Source organism: Elephantulus edwardii, unplaced genomic scaffold (genome assembly GCF_000299155.1).
Source record: "Elephantulus edwardii isolate Elephantulus edwardi_28Jun2011 unplaced genomic scaffold, EleEdw1.0 scaffold00019, whole genome shotgun sequence".
NCBI classification, from domain to species: Eukaryota; Metazoa; Chordata; class Mammalia; order Macroscelidea; family Macroscelididae; genus Elephantulus; species Elephantulus edwardii.
This window is the reverse complement of record NW_006399769.1, coordinates 24,636,756-24,653,705: the sequence shown is the minus strand read 5'-3', so window position 1 is coordinate 24,653,705 and position 16,950 is coordinate 24,636,756. Positions and strand designations below refer to the sequence as shown.

General features: G+C 37.5%; 1 pseudogene; it reads left to right on the top strand.

Moving 5' to 3' along the window:
- Window positions 1-428: 428 nt before the first annotated feature.
- Window positions 429-16,950, top strand: part of LOC102843338 — a 93,769-nt pseudogene continuing 77,247 nt past the window's right edge.

Genomic DNA, 16,950 nt, shown 5'->3' with positions numbered 1-16,950 from the left:
AAATATCACCAAATTGTAAATGGAAGAAATTTAAGATTTGTCCTTTTTGGGGGAGTTCTAGAAGTGTTTGCTACACCTAACATAAGGAAAAAGTCATTGGTTACTTTCAGGAAGTATTATATAAGGTCCTTTCAATGTATTATACAACTTTATTATCAAGATGTCCTGTGAAGTAGTTCTATTTTTATCTCATGTAAAGGAATGTGAGGATTAGAAAATTTGAATAACTTTGCCAGGTTCATACAGTTGTACTTTTCTTACTCTTTTATACACTTGGAAAATTCTCTTAGAGAATTCATAGTAAACAAGAGCCCTATTACATGGACTTTATAATATAGAAATAAGAAAAGATTCAGATAGTAAGAAATAGAATAAAAACAAAAGCAACAAAACTCAATAGTATACTTTCATGGAAATGTGAGTGTACGATGAAAGAGAAATCAAGGTAAGAAAATAGATCACTTCCTCTAGAATGATGAGGTAAGTATTCCTTGGAATAATTTCCATTTAAATTTCATGTTGAAGGGAAAACCTTCCAGATGCTGAATGAAATATCTCAGTCATAAAAAGGACAAATACTGCATAGTGCCACTGCTGTAAAATGAAACTGACATCAGTGTTGGGAGGAACCTAAGAAAAGAGGGGATTGATAATATATACTGCATTGAAAAAGATGAGGGAGAGAACTGTTTAAAAGTAATATAGGATTTGTTATTATTTTCATGACAGAAAAAGAAATGCATAGTAAAGTGGACTGTGTACTTGGGGCAGTGGGGAGGATTGTATAACAATGAAAGAATTTTTTTTCTTTTCAAAGAGAAAAACAAAATGGGTAGGGAGAAAAATGTGCAACAACGAATGGGGAAAAATTATATATGCTCTAAAAAATATAAAAAATAAAAAATTTTTAAAAATACAATGTATATGAATGAAACATACTGTAAAGGTATTATTAGATGAAAATCAATAAAATATACTTTTTAAAAAAATATACTTTTAAAAAAAACCCGTAAAATATAGGCCCTTGGACAGCACATATTTGAACATGGAGAACCCATTTATGTAGGGATTCCCGCTCCTTGTTGCTATTGCTGTGAACTCAAGTGCTGGGAAGTATCTGATTAAAAGGCATGTGGGCCATGAATCATTTATTCCTGCTTAAATAGGTGATCTCTCCAGTCAATTATACACAAGGGAAGAATTGCTCATGTGGAGATGATTAGCACCACATGACATTTTAAGAGGCTACTGACACTAAAGCTCATCATAATACCAACAGGGAACAAAATCCAGATATATGTAGGCTCTTGAAGTACAAAATTTAGTTGGTCTACTATAATCTATAAATTTATAGAGAGTTCCAACCTAAACCCCAAATAGTTCAATTATTCATAGATCAACAGTTTCCTCAAAAAAGCAAAACACTAGAATGGCTAAAGCATAATGGTCAGGTCCAGTTAGATTTGTAGAAACTAAGTATGGTTAACATTGAGAAAAATGAAGTCCCAGAAATATTATCACACTTATGTGAAATCTATACATAGACCAAGAAGCTGTTATCCACAAAAACACAAGGAAACACTCTATGTTGTAAAATCAAGCTTTCTTGTGTGTCAGTGTTATACCATTTTCCTCACTAGTTCAATCCGTATATAGAACAAATAATTTAAAAAGCTGGACTCAGAAGAAAAATGTGCAGTCAAGAGAGGAGAAAGACCTATAAACAACTTGCATCATGCAAATGATACAACATTGCTTGCAGAATGTGAGAAGGACTTGAAATACTTGTTGCAGAAGATCAAAGAGTACACCCTTCAATATGGATTGCATCTTATCATTAAGAAAATAAAATCCTAATCATTGGGCCAATCAATAGGTAATAACATGAGAGATGGAGAAAAGATTGAAATTGGCCATGACTTCTTCTTACATCAATCCACAGTCAACATCATTGGCACCAGCAGTCAAGAAATCAAAAGGTATATTGTACTGGGAAAGTCAGGGACCAGTATTGAAGAGCAATGATGCCAGTTTAAAAACTAAGGTGCACCTGACTCAAGTCATGCTCTAATCAATCATTTACCATGTGTCTAAGTGCTGGACAAGGAATAAGTCTTGACAGAAGACAAATTGATTGATGCCTGAGTTAGTTGTGGTGTTGGAGAAAAGTAGTGAATAACCACTGACTGAAAAAAAAAACACAAAACACCAAAATCCAAAGAGATACGTATTAGAAAAGTAAAATCAGAGTGTATCTTAGAGGCAAGGAAAGTGAAGTTTCATCTCACATACTTCAGGTATGTTGCTGTAAGAGGGTATTCCTTGGAATAGGTCATCAAGCTAGGAAAGGTAGAGATCATCGAAAGAAAAGAAGACCCCCAACAAGATTAATTTACCTAGTGACTGCAGAAATGGGCTCAAGTATTTCATGGATGAGAAGGCTGGCACAAGATAGGACAGGATTCAGATTTGTTGTTCATAGAGTCTCTACAAGTCAGACTCTGTTCAACAGTACATAACATCAACAACAACATGGAGAGTTAAACCAGATAGATCATAAATTTTCTCGCTGACTAGCATAGAAAGTCTGGGTTTAATTTTTTATAGTAATAGAAAATATTGGAGAATTTAAAGAAGGGAAGAAACTGTTGTGTTATAGGGAAACCACATATTTAGATTTACAAGGAATTTCCACACTGTTTCCTAAACTATTTACAAATGAATAATGTGTAAAAATTTCAATTGATCATAATCTTTACCTATGAAGTGGCCTCTCATTGTAGTTTTAAGAAGGAATTTCCTTTCTGATAGTCTTTGGCATGTGTTAATTTCCTTCTGGATATTTGTCTATATTCATTTAAAAATTTCCTGTTCACATTGAATGGAAATTCAAGGTTTTTTTCTAAACTTTTGTTAAAATCATAACAAAAAATATTTTTAAAAAAATCAAATGCACGGGAGGAACTTGCCCATCTGTCTCCCACACAATAGTAGCTGGCAGATTCATGCATTTGGATCGGAAGCACAACTTCTTACTCACTGGACACTAGATTATCTTTTTGTATTCAGGAGAAGGTTAGATAATCTCCACCCCCCCAAAACTTGCACACACTTGTACAAAAAAAAGAGAAAGAAAAAAAATTCTCATTCTTTGTTCCACTTATTTTACTTGCATTTTCTTACTTTGAAACTGCAAACTTCATTATGTATGTGTAAACAAAACACATGTTTGAGCTTTTTGTGGCTTTTCTAAAAAATATATGTCCAGAAAAAAAATTATGAAGGTTTTGCTTTGTCTTTGTTCTATATATTTTGAAGATTTAGCTTGCAAAACTTATTTTGATTTATTTTAATTTACTTTCATATTCTTTTAATCTGCATGCTTGGAAGGATAGAGGGGCAGCACAGGAGAGGAAGACCCTGGAGGAAATGGATTGACACAGTAACTGTGGTCATAGGGGGTAGGTGGGTCAGAGACAGTGAGGTTGGCTCAGGATACGGGAGAGTTCAGAGCTATTGTGCATGAGTCACTGAGTCACAGACAACTCAACAAAGTTACAAGGTACATTTTTAAAATTTTTATGCTGTTGTTGTTGTTATGTGCTGTCAAGTCACCTATGGAGGAAGGATATAGCAGTTGCCCCCAACCCCCCAAATGATACTTCTGAGAAACCTGATAACATCTAAGTTGGCCAGATTCTGAGCCTGATCACAAAAGCCCAAAATGCAAGTTAATTAGCACTCCAGATCTGAGAAATACTATCTTCCCTAGTCCTCCCCAGGACCCCTATAAGAAGGAACTGCCCCTAACAGCCTGCATGTCATTTTGATTTTTTCTGCTTAAGGTCACTTGGTGTCTTTCTCAGGCCATGCAATAAACCAATTTCTCTCTCTCTCTCTCCTCCCATTACTTACCCTTCCCCAATCATGGGAGCCCATCAATCCTGGCCTTCTCAGTACACTCTACTGGGCTGTCTCCTCCGCTCCTTTGACAATCTTCTGTTGCAATAATAAGGCACAGCCACAATATCAATTAAATAATAGCTCTCTGTAGCCCTAATATGGGACAGTCAAGTTCAACACTCTCAGAGACTTCAACAATTTCTACTAATGCAATGGCAAATAGTCAAAAATCCCCTTCTTTGCTCTCTGCTCTCTGTCCTTCTGTCAAAACTGCTGTACTTGGCAAGTTCTTTTAACTCTTCCTAAGCCCTTTCCCTTCCCAATTGAAACTCCCTCACCTTAGATCTCTCTGATCTCTCAGCACCTCCTTCCACTCCTGTTCTCCCACCATTGCCATATTTTCTCAAAGATCTTATGCAAAGCTTCTCTTTTCTCTGCCTCAAATAATTCTCGAACTCTTCCTATTAAAATCGCAAAGAGGAGAGACAAATAGCAACTTGCCTTCAGAGAGACTATTCTAAAACAATTGCTTCACTAAGCCTAATTAAGATTCAAATGGCAGAAGCCTATGGCAAGGGCAGCACGAAAAGTACAGTCTTTAAGGCCAAAAAGAAAAAAGAAGCTCCAAGCCTGAAGGTGACTGGAGCCATTCTGCAGCAACCAAATTGAAATCCTTTCTAGTTTTGAAAGGCTACCCCAAGCTTTCTGTAAGTACACAAACCTTGGCCTAGAAGACTCAGCTACTGTCTGAAAAATTAACCTGACTTTTGATTCCCTGAGCATCCCTGAAATTAGGAGGAAAATATGAAAGACAGACAGAGTCTCTTGTAGGCCATGCCTGGCAAGATCATAAGAAATAATCTGAAAAGGTAATAGATTAAATTTGAGTTTCTGAAAGCCTTCAGAGTGACAATGCCAGGAAACATATCTCTAGTATAATCATCAGGGGTTGCTTTAGTTTTGCTCTGAATTAAAGCAGCACCAGAAGTAGGCTTAAATTAAGCCCATAAAATTATGCATGAGAAATTTTATCTACACCACTTTCTACCATCTCCTGCTCTAGTTACATCAGTAAGTAACACCTCCGAATGCCTTTCTCTTTGTAACTCACAAGTTTGTTCTCTCTAGGTTTTCTTCCTTTCATAGATAACCTGAGCAGTGAGTTTTGTTCCAGAATCTGAACCCTGAGCCCTGTTCCAAAAATAAGACGGCCAGCTAAGGGAATGAAAGTAGATGGAGCCTGGAAGTTAAGCCAGCCAATCCCTCTAAATTCACCCTTACAAATATCTTTAGTCCAGAAGGCAGAGAAATGCCATGAAAATATCTACTAACTGAACAAGAAGACATGCAGCTTCAACTCAAGACCACCAATAAAGAGTTAAAGTGGGATCCCCTTCATCTCAGTGCCCCTGTTCAGCAAGAAGCAGCCTGAGTGTGAGCTATTTCCAAATAGGGAACCCACAAATAAAAAAAAAAATCTTTTTCTAAAAATGTCCTACTCCCATCAAGATTGGCGCTGCAGGCTGTTACAAACTGTCCTATTTGTCTCTTTCTTCAACTCCTACCTCTAGAATATTTAGATACATTTTTCAGGTCATACAAACAGAAAATCAATGCAGACCATATTCAGCTTTTCTTCAAAGTCAACTTCTAAAGATGCCCAGAAGCAAGAAGCAGTCTCTTCTTCTTTGCCTGTGGAAACAGCATCTACTCCTTCCTGCCGACCAAGCCAACTCTGAACTAATTCCTATCCCTCTTGTTAGAGTTACGTTTCAAGTGCTATTAAGTTTTGTATATTAGAGTTAAGCATTGAATTGTTAGCTAAGTTTTTGTACACTGCATATATCTCTGGTCTGGCCGCCATCTTAAGTCTTTGTCCTTGTTTTTCTCTAGTTTACTTCCTGAAAGGACCTCAGCAACAAAGAAGTAACTCTAACTCCTCCTGTATGAACCTTACTCCAATCAGAGTACACCAAATATTTTGTGCCCTTGCTAATGAGCCTGCTCTTTTACAAATTAGCCAATCACCATGCACCGCCTCCATCCTACCTCACAAGTTCCAATCCTCTTGTATCTCCCCGCCCCTCACTCAGTCTTTGCCACTCCCAGCACCAATAAAAACCCTTGTCTCGAAGTGCTGGGGGCTCTGCCATGTGGCAGCTTCATCGGTGTGTTTGTCGAGTCCCTGTAATAAAATCCCTCATGTTCTTGCATCGATTTAGGCTCCCTGGTGTCCTTTAGGGGACTCACAATTGTGGCACAATACTCTAACCAAGCATCTCAAACACAAGCCATAACAAGACTGTTCCCTTTAGTATCCAGCCTAAGAATGAACAGAAGCTAATACTAACACTGCAGGTCTCTAAGACATCTTGGAAATTCCAGCATCTCTCAAAAATACTCTCCAAAAGTCACTAGACAATATTACAACTAAGCTTATTATAGTCCAAGACCAAGTTGACTACAGCAACACAAGAGATTTAATCTTTTAACTATATAAAAACATGGTCTCTGCCTGTTTCACAGATATAGCTATTGTTTCTGTGAACTAAAGCTGAAAATAGGCAATCCAGGACCTAGTGGTAACCAAGAATTCCCTCTTGGGTCCTACCCATCCTAACTTCATTTCTAGTCATTCTTATTTTTTTATTTTTTTCCCTGTTTTATAAATTTCTTTCAGAAATTTTTAATAGACCACCTCACCGTCATCTCCTGCAACTGCCCATGAACATGTGAAAACAATGCTCCTCCTTCAGACCTTACACAAAACAGACATCAGCCCCCAACATTGCCCAAATACAGCAGGAAGCAACAGGAGATAACTTTGCTTCTAACCATTATACATTATATTTCTTTAAATTCTGGAATGGAGGAAGACTATAGCAGTTAACACACACACACACACACACACACACACACACACACACACACACACACACTCTGATCACTTCCTGAGAAACCTCTAAGATAACATCTAAGCTGACCAGATCAAAGACCAGAAAAGACAATGAATCCTAGTAAGTCTCTGAGCCTGATCACAAAAGCCCAAAACACAAGTTAATTAGCACTCCAAATTCTGAGAAATACTATCTTCCCTAGTCTTCCCCAGGACTCCTATAGGAAGGAACTTTCCCTAACAGCCTGCATGCCATTTTTATTTTCTCTGCTCATGGTCACTTGACATCCCTCTCAGGCCATGAAATAAAAGCCTGTTCATTTCTTGGGACCAGCTTTTTCTTTCTTGCCCTCAACTCTTTTTCTATCTAACAGCCTAAATGTACGATTAATTGACAACAATTGCAGTAATTGTCCTTTTTTATTTATAATTTTAATGTAGTTTTTTTCACTACCATACAATAATGTGATTGTTTTTGTTTTGCTTAAAATTATTTATATACATGTGTTTTGTACAATCATTCATGTACATTGTCTTTTATATAATTAATTATTATTGCTGTTCCTGTTCCTTCACCCCACGTTCACCATTAACCTCTGCTATCTTAGTAATTTTCCCCTTTCCTTTTTGAATATTTAAACATATCTTACTCAGTTATCTTTCAGTTTTCACAATAGTGGCCGTATGCCATATTATTCCTTATGTGACTGAGTATTTCAGCATAATACACTTTAGTCTCTCCTATGTTATACAAGAATTTAGGAAAACATTATTTTCTAGTAGTAGTTCATTGTGTGGTGCACCATAAATTCTCAATCCAATTATGGGCACTTGGGCTGTTTCCATTTTCTAGGTTATATGAATAACGCTGGTATTAACATAAGTATACATATATCTGATCATGTCTTGGGTCTGATTTTTTTGAGATATATTCCTAGGAGAGTCATATAGAATTTTTATGTTCAGCTTCCTGAGCCAGCCTAACTTCTAGAGTAATGGTACTATTAATGCCAAACTGACTTCTAGAGTAATGGTACCATTTATGCCAAACTGACTTCTAGAGTGATGGTGCCACTTTACAATCCCCCTAGCAACACTTAAGAATTCCAGTCTCTCCATATCCTCTTCAAAATCTATTGCTTGTTGTCCTAGAAGTCGTTCAGAAATTTGGACTTTATAAAAAAAGTGTGGCATGAGGATTGGAAGATAATTCATCAACAACTTGCATTACGTAGCTGATACAACCTTGCTCACCAAAATTCAGGAGGACTTGAAACATTTGCTGCAGAAGGTTAGGACTAATCGTCAATATGACTTGCATCTCAACATCAAGAAAAAAATATTCTCATCCCCAGACTAATTGACAGTAGTATCATGATAGATACAGAAGAGATTAAGAATGTTTATAATTTCATCTTGTTTGGATCCACAATCAACACTGTTGGTACCAACAATCAGGAAATCAAAGGATGAGTTTCTTTGGGAAAGTCTACTGGACCTCTCCAAAGTGCTTAAGAGCAAAGATGCCAGTCTGGAGAGTAAGATGCACCTGTTACAGCCTTCTCATTTGCTTGCTATGCATCTGAGAGCTAGACCATGACTAAGGATGATAGAAGAGTTGATGTCTTTGACTTGTGGTGTTGGTGAAGAGTATTGAACATACTCTGTCCTGAAGAGGTTGAAATGAGGTTGCTTCCTAGAGAAAAGGATTTTGAAAATGTTTCACATACTTACGGCATGACCAGTCTTTGGAGAAGGACATCATGTTTGAAAAGGTATGGAGTCAATGGAGGAGAAGAAGATTCTGGATGAAGTGAATTGACATAGTGACTGGCAATGGGGCCAGGTGTGTTAAAGATGGTGAGATTTACTCTCCATAGGAAAAGGTTCAGAGCCATTTTTCATACAGTTGCTATGAGTCATAGGAGACTGGATAACACATAACAACAGCAATAAGTGGGGGAAGATAGTATCTCATTTTTGTTTTGATTTTCATCTCTCTGATTGCTAATGATTTTGAACACTTCTTCATGTGTTTGTTACCTAACCTAAAGTCTTCCTTTGTAAAGAGTCTTTTCATATCTCTTGTCCATTTTGTTATTGAGCTATTGTTCTTTTTCTAGTAAATGACTTGCAATATTTTGTAAACTTTAGTATTGAGACCTTTACTTGAAAGGTCGTTGTCAAACATTTCTGCCCATTCTTGGTATTTCTTTTCACCCAATTGGGGAAGAATTTTGATACACACAGGGATTTTTAAAAGTTCCCATTTAAAGATTTTTATCTTCTCCAAGTTGCACAGTTTTTGCTATGTTGAAAATCCTACTTACACATTAGGCTACTGTTGTTCCTGTTGATTGCCTTCAAGTCGAGCATGACTCATAGCGACCTCATAAATAAAAGGCCTGAAGCCCCTCTACAACTGTCAGTATTTATCAAAGTTCATAGAGTTTCTGGAGGCATGCTATTTAGGAAGTAGATGCCACTCCTGCTTCTAAACCTGTCATAATATGTCATTGTTTTTATGTGCACTGAGTCACCTGCACCCTATGTACAGCAGCTCTGAACCCTTCCTTTTCCTGAGTCAGACTTACTAACTCTGATACACCAACTCTCATCACCCCGGGTACTGAATCAATCCATCTCATTTGTGGTCAATTCTTCTTTTTCTCTTATGATCTTTATAGTTTGAGTTTTACCCCTAGGTCTCTGAAACACTCTGATTTGGTTTTTGTGAATAATTTAATGTGAGACATGGATTCTGTTTCTGTATGTCGATACCCAGTTTGAAAGCACCATTTGTTAAAAAGGCTGTCATTTTTCCATTTGATAAGTTTTGTTTCCTTGTCAAATATCAGTTCATCATAGATAGATGGATTGATTTCTGGGTTCTTGATTCTATTCCATCGATCTCCGTGTCTGTCATTTTACCAGTACCATTCTATTTTTATTATTACAGCTGTGCAGTAGGTTTTAAAATCAAAGAGTGAGGTGCTTCCATTTTATTTTTGGTTTTCAGGACAGCTTTGCTTATTTAGGGTCTCTTTCAATTCCATATACAACTGGAAATTACTTTGGTATCTCTTAAAGAACGAATTTGATATCTATATTGGGATTGCATTGATTCTGCAGATTGCCTTGGCAGGATTCTCTTCTTCCTTCTCTGCTTGCTATTTCTCAGGGCCTACAAGTTATATTTTGTTTTGTGTTTTTCCTTCTCATATAGGGATGTAGTTATTGCCATTCCAGTTGTCAAACTGGTAAGTATATACATCAAATTACTTTATAGTTTGCTCTCCAGTTAGAATTAACTCAGAGCGGACCCCTCAGTGGGTTTTCAGAGGCAATAGTTTACACAGGAAGAGATTGCCGATCCTTCTCCTTCAGCTGGTGGATTAAATCATGTGTCTTTGGGGTTGCAGCACACCTTCTTACCACTAGGTTGCCAAGCTCCCCTAAATTACTCTGGCATTGAAAAAAAAAAAAGAAAAGCTTTATGACTTCTGGTGTCAGCGCACACATAGAAAATGTTTGAAACTCATCACTGCTTTCCTTACAATGTGTTAAAAAGTTGAGCAAACTAAGAAAAAGAAGAAACAATGACTTTTCAGAGAACAAGTCACCATGTTGCAATTTGGAGAGACAGGAACATGCAGTAAATCACAGCTAAAGTTAAGTATAAGTCATTGGCATTAGTAAAAGGGATAAATCCTTTGTGATAACTTTGGCAAGTTGGTGGAAATTAAAAGTGGAGTGAGCTAGAATAGTTTTAGGGAGTCCTAGGGATTAAATGAAATTAATGGAATATCAACTGATGCATTTCAGTAAACAGATGCAACCCTGGAAGTGCTCGCTGGGCTGTGCCAAGAAATTTGTAGGATATTTACCTTGCCAGGTGACTGGAAGAGATTTGTATTTATTCACATTCACAAAAAAGGTGTCCTGATGGAGTGTGGAGAATATTAAACAATATCATTATAGCACACACATGTAAAATCCTGCTGAAGATTATCCAAAAGCCACTGGAACAATACATTGACAATGTAAGATGAATCTTGGCCAAAAGCAGAGAGTACTAGAGGAATGTTTATTTGCATTCCATTAACTACACAAAAGCATTTGACTGCATGAATCACAAAAAAATTGTGGTTAACATTGAGAAGAATGGGAATCCCAGAGCACTTGATTGTGCTCATACAAAACCTATACTTGGACCAGGAAGTAGTCCTTAGCACAGAGCAAGGAACACTACATGGTTCAAAATCCGAAAAGAAGTGTGTCAGAGATGTGTCTTGTTTTCATATCTTTACAATTTGTATGAGTAACAGATCATTTGAGAGATTGGACTTTATGAGGAGAAATGGGCATCAGGATTGGAGGAAGACTCATAAAAAAAACCCTACGTTATGGAAATGACACAACCTTACTTGCTGAAAGCAGGTCCTGAAGTATTTGCTACACAAGGTCAAGGACTGTGGTCTTTAATATGGATTTAAGCTCAACATCAAGAAAACAAATTCTTAACAGTGGGCCAATTGGCAACCTTGTGATAGATGGAGAAGAGATTAATATTGTTAACAATTTCAGCTTTCTCTATTCCACAATCAATACTCTTGGCCACCATCCATCAGGAATTCAAAAGATTAATTGCGTTAGGAAAATCTGCTGTCAGAGACCTCTCCAGAGTGCTGAGAGCAACGATGTCAATCTAGAGACTAAGGTGCACCAGATCTAGGCTATAGTCATCACAACTACTTGCTATGCATCATGGAGATTGACAATGACCAAGGATGGAAGAAGAAGAATTGTTGCCTTTGGGTTGGGGTGCTAGACAAGAGTATTGAGCATACCATGGACTGCCAAGAGAACTTACAGGTCTGTCCTGGAGGGGGTGAAGCGAGGCTGTTCTTTGGAGGCAAACATTTTGAGAGTCTATCTCACATATTTTGGGCATGTAGCCAGAAGGGAGCAGTCTTTGGAGAAGGATATCATGCTTGGAAGGGTTGAGGGATTGCACAGAAGAGGCAGAGTGTGAATGAGATGGATTGACACAATAAGTGGAGTAATAGGGATAGGTAATGTCACAGACAGTGGAATTGGCTCAGAATAGAGCAGGGTTCAGAGCTATTGTTCGTAGGGTCACTGTGAGTCTTAGTTCATTCAAAGGCACATAACAACAACAGCAGGGATTAAATTATATCAACTCCCAAAATATATGACATATTGACTAGGCTATGATGTTCCATTATTTGTAATTATTTTCTAACTTGTGACCTTAATCAATGATCCTCTTTGTTGTAAATCCCAACTTCTATAAAGTTAATGAAATAGAATTACTGGAATTTATGTTAATGAGATAGGATAAAGCCTATGTGTCTCAGTTTTACATTGAATCAATCTTTTGAGAAATAAGATAAGCGACATATGTCAACAGGTATCAGAGGAACCTAAAAAGAACCAGGACTGGAACTTGTCCTTTGGACCTTGAGTCCCTGAGCTGGAAACCTTCAAAGTTAAAAAGAAGACTGTTATCAAGACACATTGATGTCCAAGAAATTCCCTGTCTACAGATATGGATAGGAGACAAGACCCTTCTCCCAGAGCTAACAAAGAGGAAGCATTCTCCTAGACTGAAGTCAGACTTCCTGCCTTCTAACCTTTATAGAATACATTTCTATTTGTTAACATAATTCATTTGTATTCGTATGACAATGGTGCTACCTTTCTAAGACAGGAAGCTAGTACATTTTTGTAGGATTTACTTGCAAGAAACTCAGAAATTTCAATCATCATTTTAGTTGTTGTGAGGTGTTTGTCAAATCTCTGACTCATATTGATTCTATGCAAAATAACACAAAACACAAGTTCTGAACTATCTTCACAATTGTTATGCTAGAGTCTATTACTGTACTCGTTACATCTAACCATCTTATTGATATTCTTCCTGCTTTTCCTAGACCTAGTATTTTACCAGCAACACTCCTTGATACCAGCGGCCAGGAAACTAAAAGGCATATTGCGATGGGAAAGTCTGCTATTAAGGACCTCTCCAAAGTACTGAAGAGCAACAATGTCCGTCTGGAGACTAAGGTGTGCCTGATACAAGTCATGGTCTTTGCAATTACTTGCTATGCATCAGAGAGCTGGACAATGACTAGGGATGATAGAAGGAGAGTTTATGCCTTTGAACTGTGGTGCTGGAGAAGAGTATTGACTATACCATGGACTGCTAGGAGAATAAACAAGTTTGTCCTGGAGAGGCTGAAACCAGGCTGTTCCTTGGAGGCAAGGATTCTGAAGCTTCGTTTGACATACTTTAGGCATGTTGCAAGGTGGGATCAATCCTTGGAGAGGAACGTCATGCTTGGGAGGGTGGAGGGACAGCACAGGAGAGGAAGACCCTAGATGAGATGGATTGATTCAGAGGGTGGAGGGACAGCACAGGAGAGGAAGACCCTAGATGAGATGGATTGATTCAGTCACTGAGGTAATGGAGATAGGTGTGTCTGAGATAGTAAGATTAGCACGGATAGAGCAGGGTTTAGGGCTGTTGTACATAGAATTGCAGGCAACTCCATGGCACATAACAACAATGAAACAGTCAATATTTTTTGCACACACTATAATTCAAAGGCATCATTATTTTTTTTATCTTCTTCATCATTCAGACTTCACACAGAAAAATATCATGGATTGGTGTAATGTGAACCTTATTTTTTATTTACTTAATTTTGAGTGCTCAAAATTTCATCAAGGTTGTTTAACAATCTTTTTCAGCAGATCTGATCAATGTTATACATTGCTTAATTATTTGAACGCTTCAGCCCTTGACGTTGAAATGAAAACTTCAGCAAATTTACTATTTTCTCTGTTTATTATGTACTGCTTATTTGTACAAATGTGAGAGGTTTCGTTTTCTTTATGTTGAGGCATACTCTATATAGAAAGCTATAGTCTTTAACCATCACTAGCAAATATTTCCTGACCTATTCCTTTTCCACAAGCAAGATTTTATCATCTACATATGTCAGGTTGTTAGTCAATCTTTTCTTAATCTTGATGCCACATTCTGTTTCATGTAGTTCAATTTATATACTATTTTCAGAAAGATTACAGAATAAACATAGTAAAAAAATACAACACTGATGCAACATTTCCTAATTTTAATCCATTCACCATTCACACCCTCCTCCAATCTTTTTGTACAACTACTTCTAGGTTTGGAAGCAGGAGTGGCATCCACTTCCTAAACAACATGCCTTGGGAAACTCCATGAACTTTGGTAAATGTCTATAGTTTGTAGAAGGGCTTCAGGCCTTTTGTTCACAGAATCGCTATGCATCGTGCTTGACTCAAAGGAAGTCAACAACAACTTCTTACTCTATGTCCTCCATGATCAAAATATTGTACAATTTTTGTTCTTTGTAATGCTATTCATAACATAATATCATCCATACAGTTGAATATCTTTCTTTGTATATTCAATAAAGCATAAACAACAAGTTTCTGTAATTCTTTAATTTAAACCATGTGATGTTAGAGATGATATCCTTCATCCCATATTCTCTTCTGAATCTGGTTTGGATTTTTGGTAGCCCTTGTATGTATTGCTGTGCTTATTTTTCCAATCATTTCAGTGAGATTTTACTTGTGTATTACATTAACAATGTTTTCAGTAATTTCTTAATTCTGTTGTTGTTGTTGTTAGGCACTATGGAGTCATTTAGGACTCACATCAACCCTATGAACAACAGCTATTATTCTGTCCTGTGCCATCCTCACCCTTCTGATACATTAGAGGCTGTTGCAGCAGTCACGTTGTCAATCCACGTGAGGGAGTTTCTTCCTCTTCTTCACCGACCCTCTACCTTTCTGAACATCATGTCCCTCTCCAAGGAGTAGCTTCTCCTAGCAACATGCCAGAAGTATGTTAGGTGAAAACTCATCATCCTTGCCTCCAAAGAGCAAATGAGCTGTACCTTCTCTCAGACATATCTGTTTGTTCTCTTGGCCATCCATGGGATGTTCAGCACTGTTCTCCAACACTGTAACTCAAAGGCATCAATTCTTCTGTCATCTTTATTAATTGTCTAGCTCTCAGATGCGGAGAAAGTGATCAGAAAAATCATTACCTGAATCAGACACACTTTAGTCCTTAAATTGACATAATTACTCCTCCATAACTTGGAGAGGTCCCTAACTTCAGACTTTCTCAGTGCTCTATATCTTTTGATATTCTTACTGCTAGTACCAAGGTTGTAAGTTTGAATGCAAGTAAAATGAAGTTGTTGACAGTTTTAATCTTTTCTCCATCCATCATGATATTACCTATTATTATTCCAGTGGTAAGAATCTTTGTGTTCTTAGCATTGAGATGCAATCCATATTGAAGGCTGTATTCTTTGATTTTCCACAACAAGTGCTTTAAGATCTCCTCGCTTTCAGCAAGCAGGTTGTATTATCTGCATAATGTACGTTATTGATGAGTCTGCCTCAGATTCTGAGGGTCCAGCTTCTTGAATAATTTGCTCAGCATACAGTTTAAATAGGTTTGGAGAGAGAATACAACCCTGATACATTTCTTTCTTAATTTTAAACTATGTAGTGTTCCCTTGCTCTGTTTGTACAACAACCTTCTTCCTGGTTCAGATATAGGTTTCACATGAGCACAATTAAATGTCTTGGGCTTCCCATTCTTGTGAATGTTAGCCATAACTTCTTATAATCCACACAAATGCCTTTGCATATTCAATAAAGCATACATGTTATTGTTGCTGTTATGTGTCATAGAGTCACTTGCGACTCATAGTGGCCCTATGTTAATAGCCCTAAACCCTGCTCTATCCTGTATCAACCTCACTGTCTCAGACACACCTCCTCCCACTACCCCACTAACTGAATCAATCTGTCTCATCGAGGGTCTTCCTCTCTTGCACTGTCTGTTCCTCCACCCTCCCAAACATGATGTTCCTCTCCAAGGAATGATCTTTCCTTGTATCATGCCCAAAGCATGTCAGACAAAGCTTCAGAATCCTTGCCTCCAAGGAGTAGCCTGGTTTCACCCTCTCAAGGATGAACTTGTTGTTTCCGAGCAGTCCGTGGTATATTCAACACTCTTTTCCAGCACCACAACTCAAAGATATTAATTCTTTTTCTGTCATCTCTGGTCACTGTCCAGCTCTCTGACACATAGCGTCAAATTGTAAAGACAGTAACTAGCCTGGATCAGGTGCACCTTAGTCTCCAGTCTGATGTTGTCATTGCTCCTCAGTACTCTGGAGAGGTCCCTGATCGCTGACTTTTCCAATGTAAATAGACAGTCTTTTTTTTTTTTTAATAAGCATATGAAACTCTTCCAATAAGTTGGCCAGGTAGCTGTTTTCCAATTTTCTTGACATAGATAAGTGAATGCTTCCTTTGTTGTTGCCTCTGATGGCTGAACTATACCAACTTCTATTCTGTGAATCCTCGGAGTCTTGTTTGTTTGTTTGGGGTTTTGTTTTGTTTTGTTTTGTTTTTATGAACACTGTTGTCAACATGTTGTATGCCCGTGTGTGGTGTGTGTGTGTGTGTGTGTGTGTGTGTAATATGACTTGTAACCTTATCTGTTATATGTCATATTCACTGAGTCTGAGATTTTTGAAAATCCAATATCAGAGTTATATTAATTAATATTCCTCTTGTCATTTCTTGTGTCCTTTATATTTTTCTGTGTTTTTTTAATATATCTGTTGTGATTGCTAGGTGCTATCAAGTAAAGTACAATTCAGAGACCTCATGAGTGGTATCTTCAATATATCTGGTATACTTGAGCTTCTTATTATGGTCACTGTGTCAATCCATCTTGATCAGAGTCATCCTCTCTTTGGTGAACCCTCCATCTTTCCACACATCATGTCCTCCTCAAAACCATGTCCAATACATATGTGAGGCATATGTATTGCCTCAAAGGAGAAAAGATGCACTTTCTAAGTATTCTAAGTAATATTTGTTTGTTCTTTTCAAAGCCCATGGAATATTCAGTAGGTTTCACCAACACCACAACTCAAAAACATCAGTTCTGTCATCTTTAGTCATTGTCCAACTCTCAGATAACAAGTAACTGAAAAGACTGTGGCTTAAAATCACTTGCAACTTAGGTGTTTTTTTTT